Source organism: Bufo bufo, chromosome 11 (assembly GCF_905171765.1).
Source record: "Bufo bufo chromosome 11, aBufBuf1.1, whole genome shotgun sequence".
Classification (NCBI taxonomy): Eukaryota; Metazoa; Chordata; class Amphibia; order Anura; family Bufonidae; genus Bufo; species Bufo bufo.
The window spans coordinates 89,273,483-89,284,625 of NC_053399.1; the positions used below are offsets into that span (position 1 = coordinate 89,273,483).

Below are 11,143 nucleotides of genomic sequence, written 5' to 3' on the forward strand. Positions count from 1 at the left end.
AACCTAGAATATGACATATTTTCAGTTGTTTCACACTTGTTTGTTATGTATATAATTCCACATGTGTTAATTCATAGTTTTGATGCCTTCATAGTCATGAAAATAAAGAAAACTCTTTGAATGAGAAGGTGTGTCCAAACTTTTGGTCTGTACTGTATGTATAATGTCCCATACAATTAAATGTTCCTTAATATTCATAATCATTTCAAACTTCATTTATTCATCCATCATCCAATTAATTATGTATCATTTACTGTTAATTACCAAGATAATAATACCAGCACACCCAGTACCCGCCTGTCTCTGTCATGTTTCATTATGAAACACGGGCGACCTGCACTGGTGAGCCTCGCGGTGGAACGCGTTTCCGGTTGCGTTTTACGGTGGAGCGCACCATCCCGCGGAAGATTCTCCATTCCCAGGTGTCACAGAACAGAGCAGCCACGTGACACTGAACGCATCGGCCGTCCGGCTCTCTCACTTCTTGGATATCCCCCCATCTAACATTATAACTATAAATATTCTAGATAGGGGATGGAGAAGGTGGAGAGAAATCATACATGGTGAGACCAAGGTCTATCCCCTCAGCCACTAGAAGTACCACCACGGAGACCCTACATGAACTCCCCTTGAGGAGTCAAAAAGACTATTCATTTTGAAGCCCATATAGCTTCCATCCCGTATGCAAGAACCGAACCCCCCCGCCACTTCCGGGTACCATTTATATTGGTCTCACAAACAAACCATGTCAGACTATTTACTCTTTGTGCTAAACAGGAAATGAGGTCGGGTGCAGGTCAGCCCCGCCCTGACCACCTGACCTGTCGGGGACGGGTCAGCCCCGCCCTGACCACCTGACCTCAAACCATGAGCATCAAGTCCCCCTATATAAAGGCTGCCACACTACACTGTATTTATGCTCTTGATAAAAGGGACTTACATCCCGAAACACGTCGAGCTATTTATTGAACATAAAGACTTCCACCATACCCAGGAGCCCTTGGTGTCATCCTTGTGGGGACTGGAGAAGCCACTTACCATCTACAAGCGTCCTCGGCGGGGGAGGGGCAAGTATTGGTGTATTGAGCTTATCGTTTACTTCCCTCGCCGGGGGCTGAAGCTCACAGAGGATTTGTAAAAGCAGAGAACCCCTTTAAGGACGATTTTGCTTCTTCTTATCTCCACCATCAAGGCCGAAGTTTACAGACACTGAGTAAACGGAGATGTATCTCTTCACATACTGGCCACATGTATCCATTGGAACCAGTAAAGGGCAGAAATCACTGACTGGTTTGACTGGTCGGCCGGCTTGGACCGAGAGGTGCAGAGACCAGTCACCCTACAGTCTGCGGGCACACAGCAGGGACTCCTTACCAAAAGGTTACACTGTGAAGTCTGAAACGCGTTGTTCGGAATTGAAATTGTACCCCCAGCTAGGATATGTTTTTTTTCCTTAATGTCATTTATTGACTTCCTCATAGAGGTATCTTAACGAAGGCGGTATTTCCTGGTAGCAAGTGGCTGAACATAGTGAAGTGAACAGAGCTGAGCTGCAATACCACACGTAACCTGTGGACAGGTGTGGCGCTGTTTCTGGAAGAAAATAGGCTACTTTACTAAGCCTTTTAAAAACACAGACCCCGTTTGGCGCCAGGATATTGCCCCCCCTAGCTTTAAAGTCTGTTTTATACCGGTTCTAGATTGTCAGGTGACGCATTAAAGGAGTTTTAATCTTTCTAAAAATGGCCGCCTTCAGCGCAGTAAGAAGTAGTTATTCGTAACAGAAAAAATAACAATTCCCAGGACGCAGGTAGCAGGATGGAAAAGGTAATTAATTGATGATGGGGGAGGATTTGCCTGCAGATGTGACGTCCCCGTAGATTTCAGTAATTACAGAAGACACAATGTGTCGGTCCGCTGCGGGCGCATTAATTACCGGAGCAATGCCATGGGGAGTGCCACACAATATGCCAGTGCCAGGGGGACATGACTCATTACATCAGGATAGATCGGCCTCTGACAACACGTTTCAGGCAGTAGATTACCATCACCCCAGAGGCCTTGGCGATGGATCATGGGCAAATCAGCAGAGTCAGAGACCGAGCCAGAGGCTGCAAAGGCCAAGATTTCAGCCCCTCCCCCAAAGTATTATTAAAAGGGGTGGATTACGGCAGCCAAATTCTGCCAAAAGTGTGGGGTAATTAATACTATATGACAGGTTATTACAGGCTATTAGAGCACATTGTCTACGCATTTCGGACCTAAATAGTCATAAAGGATTTAATGGATTGCAGATGAAAGGTAGTCTCTACAATGTATGGATCCTGTCAAACAGCTCCCTATATCTCAGCTTCCCGAACCCACTTTTTTTTTCCTTCTTTTTAGTAGTCAAGGAAGGAAACCCAGGTGACAATCAAGTTTCCTCCATGTCACTAGGACAACTAGACTCTGCAAACATCTCCCCGGATTCCAGCATTTTAAGAAGCGTCCTCAAAGTGGTAGGAACTGAAGGAAAGCATAAAGGTAATTCAATATATGGATTTAAAGGGGCTGTCCACTTTGAACAATCTCTGCTTGCTAGAAGGGTTGTATAAAGAAGCGGACCTGAAAGAGTCCTTCTGTTGAGACCTCCACTGATCGATCGGCTGTAGGGAAACGTGGTAGTAAGTGTTCAATTTCCCTGCAGCACCCCCGCAGGAGAAACCAGGTATTACACTGTGCCCATTCAAATACAGGATAGGTCCTCCAGCCAAGAGAAGAAGATTCCGAATGGAGGAGCCCGCTCTCTAGTAACTTTCTGATAGGGTGTAAGAAAATGGGTTTAAGGCAATGACTCGAGGACCACCAGCGTCCTTGCTCTGTGCGGAGGCCTATTTACCAATGCAGTCCACGCTGGTTGCAGGGGGTCCTAGCATCGAAGCCTCCTCCATAATCAGGGCTACATAAGGTACGTTTTAAGATGTGTATACTAGATCTTGGTCATAGAATGGGTTAATAATCCCACACTGTGGAGCCTATCTATATGGCCAAGCCTGAGAGTATTACGTGCGTGGCGGAGCGGTATCAGGGTGTGACACAGACGACTATCTATGATTCATCACTGCTGTAGTACATAACTGGGGGCAGCCCACTAGTCCCCGATAGCTGACATCACGGCAGCCGGATGACCCGAGGGTGCTCCGAGCCTGGAGGAAGCGAGAAGCCTACACCGCCATTATACACGCCATCTCCCGGCCTAATACAAACTGCCCTGAGGAGCAGGACTATAGCTCACCATGCCTGGTCCTAAGGGGCATCTGCATCACTAACGCCTGTGTGCAATTTTGCATCAAGGCTTGATATCGGGATGACGGCAAAGAAGTCCTGAAAAAGTCCCAGCTCCACCTTGACCACTTTACCCCCAGTGCTGGGAACCTCCAGAAACAGGATGGATTAGCTCTACATTCAAGGGGTTAATCCGCAGGCATCCGTGGCAGAAATCCGAGAGTCAGCCTCAGATTTCTGCTGCCTCACACGCCATAAGAGGATCCGGCATGTGTGATCGTAGATTTTTATATTCGATTTTTTTTATTTTTACTTCAAGATCATGGTGGCAGTGGTGTGGACTACAGCAGTGACATGGACCATAGGAAACTGTAGACTGGAGAGTGTTGTGGACAGGTCATTGCGCAGAGAGGGGGAGTAGATAGGCTGTAACATGACCTGTTGTGAGCCCACAACGCAAGTGTCATCTGCCATTGCAAAACTGCCTATGATGATGATGATGATGATGAAATGACTGCTGAAAAGTGATCTCTACAGACCAGAACGCAGTCGCCTACTATAAGGCTTAGTGGTCAGTGTGAAGATTTTCGGATTTCTTTTAGTATAACCCTAATATACTGCTGCCCCCCCTTTTAGAAAAAAAAAAAAAACGTAGCACCTTAGGTTTCCATTATGTCTATTGTTATGGAACGGTGGCCATCTTGCCAATCTCCACTGGAGCGCGGAGATTCTAAGTAGTCACCCAGTAGCTGCAAGCACCAGCCAGGCCTATTGTATCCGGTCACTTGTAGACAAGGAGGTCCTATTAAGGGCTTGTTCACACGAATGTAAGGGCACCGATCGTGGGCCAGCCGCATGCGGATCGTGGACCCATTCACTTGAATAGGGTCCGCGATCCGTCCGTTCCGCAAAAAGATAGAGCAAGTTGTGGTGCGGAGGCACGGACCGGAACCCCAGGAAGCACTCCGTAGTGCTTACGTTCCGTGCTTCCGTTTCAAGTGAATGGGTCCGCATCCATGATGCGGAATGCACACGGCCGATGCCCTGTATTGCGGATCTGCCGTATGCGGGCCACAATAAGACAACGGAGGGGCAACGGCTGTGTGAATGAGCCCTAAGGCTACTTTTACACTAGCGGCAGGACGGATGCGACAGGCTGTTCACCCTGTCGGATCTATCCTGCTGCTATTTCGCCGTGCCGCTGCTCCGTCCTCTGACTATAACGGCTCCAGCGCAGCAGGTGAGTGCACGGAGAAAGGCCGCTGGACTAAAAGTACTGCATGTCCGACTTTAGTCCGGCGGCCTCTCGCTGTGCACTGCCGTGCTGCGCCGGAGCTCCGCCCCCGTTATAGTCAATGAGGACGGAGCGGAAGTCCGGAGGCACGGCGAAATAGCGGCAGGACGGATCCGACAGGGTGAACAGCCTGTTGGATCCGTTCTGCTGCTAGCCTAAGTCTAAAGGTCCTGATAACAATTCGAATGGCAAAGAATTTCAGTGGAGTTCCCCTTTAAGCCTGCTTCTGTGTTTACTGATATCTGGCTGGTGGAGATTTCCAGCTGCGGCGTATAGATACACACACGGGCACTTCAGGAAAGATACAGTGCAGTCTGGATTTGCCTATAAGTACAGGACGGCATGCAAATACCGGGCAGACGCCGCTCTTCCGAGCAATGCAAATGTTTAATAGGCCGCGTAACGTCTACCCGGAGCATTAACCCTGAAGGAAACTGGCAGAATGGTTAAAAGCGGGCACGATATACGGAAATCCAGGACATAATCCTGAGCACATATTGAGCCATGTGCTCCCGAAGGCAGAATCCGGTAGACACTACTAGCCATCTTAGGAGCCCCGTGATGTAATGATGACATCACAGGGGCCTGGAGAGAAGCATCACCCGCGTATAGAGGTCTATGGGCCGTTACCACTGGTGGACCACTTCTCCATGAGACTGCCGTACCCCGCTATGACCGGCAGTCCCGTAGAGAATGAATGGAGCAGCACGACGCACGCACGACCACCCGCTCCATTCATTTTATGGTATGGTGGGGGTCCCAGCGGTTGACCCCCACCAACTTAATAGAAGCACACAGACCCTTAATTTTCAAACTACACTGATAAGGTGCGATCCAGATGTTATGGGAGAACTCCAAAGCATTCTGCCCCCACCCCCCGACTTACCATAACACTGACACAGTCTGGGGGCCTTTTAACATGGGCCGACGATCAGCCAATTATCAGGAAAGAATGCGAGTACGAACGTGCGCTCCCAATGATTGCCCTGGGTAAAGGCGCCACCCATCGCCCAAGTGGCACCAAAATCACAGAAAATCTCCCCTTCTAAACAGGGGGTGTATACACAAACTGAATGAGGATGAATGATCGCAATAATAATTGTTCATCCCCCAATCATTTTCTATGAAGCCTGAGGAGGGCACTTTAAAAACGAGCGCTGAACGACTTGTATACCATCAATTGTCGCTCAAGGCTCCCCCCTCCGCCCAGTGAATAAAGTGAAGTGAATAAAGCATTATGGGAATTGTAGTTTCGGAAGTGCCGCTGGCGGTCGGACATCACTAACCTACGCAGATAACGATGAGGAGGCAACGTGCTAGCCATCGACAGGTCACGTGCCCGCAGTCTACAGTAATCACAAGCCCCAGAGGCCGAAGTGCAAGTTCTCTACCTGACATCCCAGGAGTCCGGTTACCTGCATTTTGCAGGGCACCAACCTAGAGAGAGTCTCTGCTACGGTCACGTACCTATTAGAGGACTGCACAACCAGCAATTACCCCACATATTAAGCCCTCCGCGGGCAGGAACGTAAAGAAAACTATTCTGATGTTGTTTTCTGCATTTTTTAATTTTTGGTTTTTTGATCAAATAAAAAAAAAAAAAAAAAAAAACTTAAAAAAGTTATTTTTCTTTATTATTTTACTTTTTTTTTTTAGCCCCATTAGGGGGATCTGAACGCCTGGATTGCACTGCCTGCCTGTTGGACCCTGCCTCTGACAAAACCCAGCGGGCTCCCATTCAGAGTCCGTTTTAAGGCCGCCAGCTTTCATAGCTACCCATTGATTGGGTCGCGAGGGTGGGTGGTGGGCATGTCTGCCGCTCTGACAACCCCCTAAGAGGTGGCGGTTGCCACTGATCACACCATCTATGGGAGTAAAAGGCCGAGATCTGCGTTACTCCCAACCCTGGCCGATGCAGCAGTGCCCCGGTTGTCAGTTACAGCCAGGAATCCGGTGGTGATCAGGTGGGCACAGGAGCGCCATGTGGGAAGGGGTTAATAGTCCAGGACTCCGATAATGCAGCACAGAGCTTGCATCTCACAAGTTCAGACTCCACAGATAAGCGATATCAGCTCTTTTAGCCGGAATAGACCTTTATTCCAGCAGAACATGGATAAGACTTGCCTGGTACTATAACCTGCATTATGGGCCATCTTACTGCCTACGAGAGCATAAAGGTGGTGCTGGGGGGGCGCGAATATCAAAGTCACTAAGAGTCGATTGCAAACATGAAAACAGATTTCTAATATCTTCCTTCTATGCAGAGATCTGATTACTTTATTATAAATATATTCCCAAATACCTTTCATTAGTTATAATGGCTTGTTTTGTGTGGGGAGCAATCATTAGGAGAAACAAAATGGCCGCCGCCCTATTAGTGCACACAAAACCCGTCCTAATCACACAGCAGGACAGGTTACTTCAGGACACAGATGACCTCCTCCTCCTCTCTGCTCTGCTTGTCAGTGATTATAATCCTGAATACAGTTTAATATTATCTTCAGCTGAATCTTTGTAGGGATGGAGCCCATGAGGAGACATGAAGTACAGAGAGGAGGTGAGGATAATGAGCAGCAGCTCTTGTATGCAGTCTCCATTACCACAGTCTGTCCTGTCTATCATTTCTGTACTGCATGTCTCCTTATAAACTCCATTCCTACAGATTCAGCTAAAGATCTTATTAGCTATATCATAATCCCTGACGAGCAGAGAGGAGGATGAGGCTGTGTAACGTTACATTACCTTTAAAAAGGTATTCCCATCACATACAATGGGGGCATATCGCTAGGATATGCCCCCATTGTCTGATAGGTGCGGGTCCCACCTCTGGAACCCGCACCTACAACGAGAACGGAGCGGGGAGAGCTGTGGCTGGAGGATCCGTCCACCACCAAGCGCTGCTCCCATAGAAGTGACTGGGAGCGCACCACACACGCGCAGCCCCTGCTCCCATTCATTTCTATGGGGCAGACGGAAATAGCCGAGCCAGTGCTCGGCTATTTTCCGGCGGTGACATAGAAATGAATGGAAGGCGGCTGCGCATGCGCAGTGCGCCCTCCGTTTATTTCTCAGCTCTGTTCTCATTGTAGGTGTGGGTCCCACCACTGGGTCCTAGCGATATGCCCCCATTGTCTGAGAGGGCAAAACCCCTTTAAGGAGGCACAGATCCCCCACAGTACGCACAGAAAAAGTTGTCTAAAAAGAAAGAGGTTTTCTTAAACTAGAATACGGATGTCCTGTCCCCAGAATAGGTCATCAACATCTGTTTGGTGGAGATCCCCCCGGAAAACCCCTTTAAAGCATCAATTTCAGCGAGTCCAGTAGTTTCGGTACTGTGCCCAGCGCAGACGGGTGGAGTCCCCCAAAACTTACACTGGGGTCCATTCTACCAAAGTCATATGCGACCAGCAGGCTCTGACTTATTTGGCAGCTACTTGTGATGTGATTGCTGATCGTTAGATGCGACGCTGATGCACCCCCCCCCCCCCCAAGGGGTGCAGAGATCTGAACCCTCGCCTGATCCCAGCCCTCGTTTATGAGATCTACAAGTATAACCTCGCCCTCTGCACGGTACCTTCCCTTCCGCCAGGGACCCCCTGCTGCTTTTAACAAACAGACGGAAACCCACCACAATCCAAAGATACCCGGAGGAGCTCCCCCTCAGCCCTGCAGATTCTGAGCCTGTGCTCAACCATCCAAGTCGGCCAGAGGTGTAAGAATTATTACAAATTATGCTGCGGACAATAAAAGACGTAATTAAAGGGGTGGTCTGCCAACCAGGACCACTGCCTCTTTATAGCAGTGTTTCCAACATTGACCTACAGGGGACTCCACCGATAACAGCAGTGAGGGAAACGGGATGAGCAGTCGCAGAATTACATTCATCATCTTCACAAGAGATGGGGTCTGATGTCTGGGACCCCATCAATCACGAGACTGGAGGAGCTTGGACGCAGCACTTAAAAGCTCCATCCTTTAGGGGATTGCTGAAGGGAAGTGCAGTACAAGCGCTCAGTCACTGCGGGCAGTCAGTGTAAATCCTTGGCCTCCGCGACGGACCCCTCGTGCTCATGACCGGTGGGAGTCCCGGCCGTCAGTAATGGAATACATATCCTGTGAATAGATGATAAATGTTTGTCTAATAGATGCGGGTCCCAGCACCTGCACTGAGAACGGAGCCCTGTAGATTGTGGAGGGCACACTGCGCATGCGCAGTCACCCTCCATTCATTTCTATGGGGCCACCGAAAATAGCCGAACGCTGGCCCGGCTATTTCCGTCTGCCCATAGAAATGAACGGGAGCAATGACCTTCCAAGCGCAGTTCAATCCTATGGGGAGAGTGATTGGCGGTGGCCGGTCCCAGCTTCCCCAGTCAGTACTTAGTGTAGAGGTGGGACCTGCACCTATCACACAATGGGAACATATCCTAGCGCCCATTGTCTGAGATGGGAGTACCCCTTTAAGGATTGCACATCATCCATTCATCTCAGGGGAAAGTTGCGTTCCACAGACGCCGATTCTCAAAATACGGATGCGGTCCGCGTGCCATCTGTATTTTTTTTTCTGGACCTCTTGGGTCTTTAGTTTGGACATGTTCTTAACAGACATACGGATGCAGAGAGCACACACACGATCCATGTGCTTTCTGCAAAAAGGTAGAACAAGTCCTATAGTTGGCCGTAAAAAACAGGAACCCCGGACTCCCTGACGTTAGTAAGTCTGCAAAACATGCGGATACATCAAGGACGGTCTATGCACTTGCGGGTCGCAAAATACACATGGTGGCGTGCATGAGGCCGAAGTCTGAAGTGTGCAGTCAGCTCGGTGATTTCTATGTGCCCTTGTAGACTGATGGCGTGTCCCCAGGAGACGGAGATATAGATGGCAGATCTGAAGGAGGTTTCTGGGCCTGACGATTGGGAAAATCTATGTGAACGCGTCCCGAAATGACATGAAGAGCGCAAAACTCCTTGCAGATCACACCCATCCACATACCGTGTTAGAGACAGTCAAAGGAGGTGATTAGGACCACCCGGTCACATGAGATCTGGGGTCAGCAACCTCCAGTCACTTCTTTGGGAGTTCTGAGAATAGTCGAGCTAGTGGACATGCTGGGAGTTGTAGTTTCACAACAGCTGGCGTGCCAGAAGTACACAGGAGTCGGCTATATTCAAGAAACAGGCAACTGTTGAGCGATTTTCCTAGAAGCAAGTAGGCTGGACGCCAGCAACATGAAGGGAAACCTGCCCAACAACTTACAACCAGTACGCTGCAGGCCAATCATCACCACACTTCACAGGGACTACAGTCATACTGAGCCTGGGTCCCCTTATACCACCGAGAGGTGCTGGAGGGTGACAGGGACTATGAACTGACCGATACCTGTACAAGGACAGAGGGCAGCCGTTACCCATAGCAACCAATCAAGTCACTGCTTATATTCTCCAAACCCCTCCTCCCAGAGGACCCTGTGCCCATAACAACCAATCAAACCTCTGCTTATAGTTACCACAAGTGTATCTGAGACTTAACAGCATTAATATGATTGGTTAGTATGTGCAACCAAACGTTACCAAGACTACTAGAGAATCTGCTCAGTCAGCCAATCAAATCACTACTTACAGTTTACCAATCCTATCTGAGACATAAGAGCATTAATATGATTGGCTAGTATGTGCAACCACCCTTTACTAACTTGTGAAGACGGGACCGGCAGCGACCAATCAGGTAACAGCTCTCGCGGAGGGGACAAGCCAGTAGCTGTAATTTGATTGGTTGCTATGGGAAACTAAAAAAGTTGCTGCAGCGTTGGTTCATAGTGGAAGCCCGGATGAAACTAGCAGCTAGTTGTGCACGCTGGGCGTCGTAGTTCGGACTGCTGCACTTACTTGTCCGGGGAGGGCTGTGCGCCGGAGCCTGGTCCTAGGTGTGCGGGAGAAGGCAGCGCAGGTCTCCGCTCTCCCCGGGAGCTCACTTCTTCTGACCTCGGCTTTCAGCCCACCCCTGAGTGCGAACCCTATGAGAGGAAGGGCCGGCTACTCCTCTTCCTCTCCGCCAGCCCCCTCCCCTCCTTCCCGGGCGCTCTCCCGCCTCGCAGCACGGACACTCCGCTTCTGCTTCACCTGTTAACCCATTCACGGCCGAGACGGTTTGAGTTCATTTTAGAACAAACGTTTTAGAGAACGTGACAGAAAAAACAAGTCGTTTTTTTTAGGGTCCACAAATAGTTTATTTGCCTTTCTCTACCCCTCTAAGACAGGTACAGGTTGGGCCTTGTACAGACAGCTCTTGTGCTCCGCGGTGTTTTCACCCATATAATGGGGCACATTTACTAAAGCGTTTGCGACTGTTTTTAGGCAGAAAAATGCAGTTTTTTAGACAGTCTCTTATTTTTTAGTTGCATTTACTACTGTTTGCGCCTTGTTCACCTGTTTTGATTTTTTAGACTAAAATTCTGAAGTTTTCAAACTTTTAGGACTTTTTTCTGACCTATTTATGCAGGTGCAAAACAGGGCTGTGGAGTCGGAGTCGGCAAAAAATGAACCGACTCCGACTTCTACTAGATTTAAATTGGAATAAAGAAA

General features: G+C 49.0%; 1 protein-coding gene across 1 annotated transcript in view; it reads right to left on the reverse strand.

Annotated features, from left to right (window-relative positions):
• Positions 1–10,570, reverse strand: part of CERS2 (ceramide synthase 2) — a 33,906-nt gene extending 23,336 nt beyond the window's left edge. Inside the window, exon 1 of the mRNA XM_040411928.1 lies at positions 10,448–10,570. The gene's annotated coding sequence lies outside the window, so the exon portion shown is untranslated. The remainder of the gene's footprint in view (positions 1–10,447) is intronic.
• Positions 10,571–11,143: the final 573 nt, after the last annotated feature.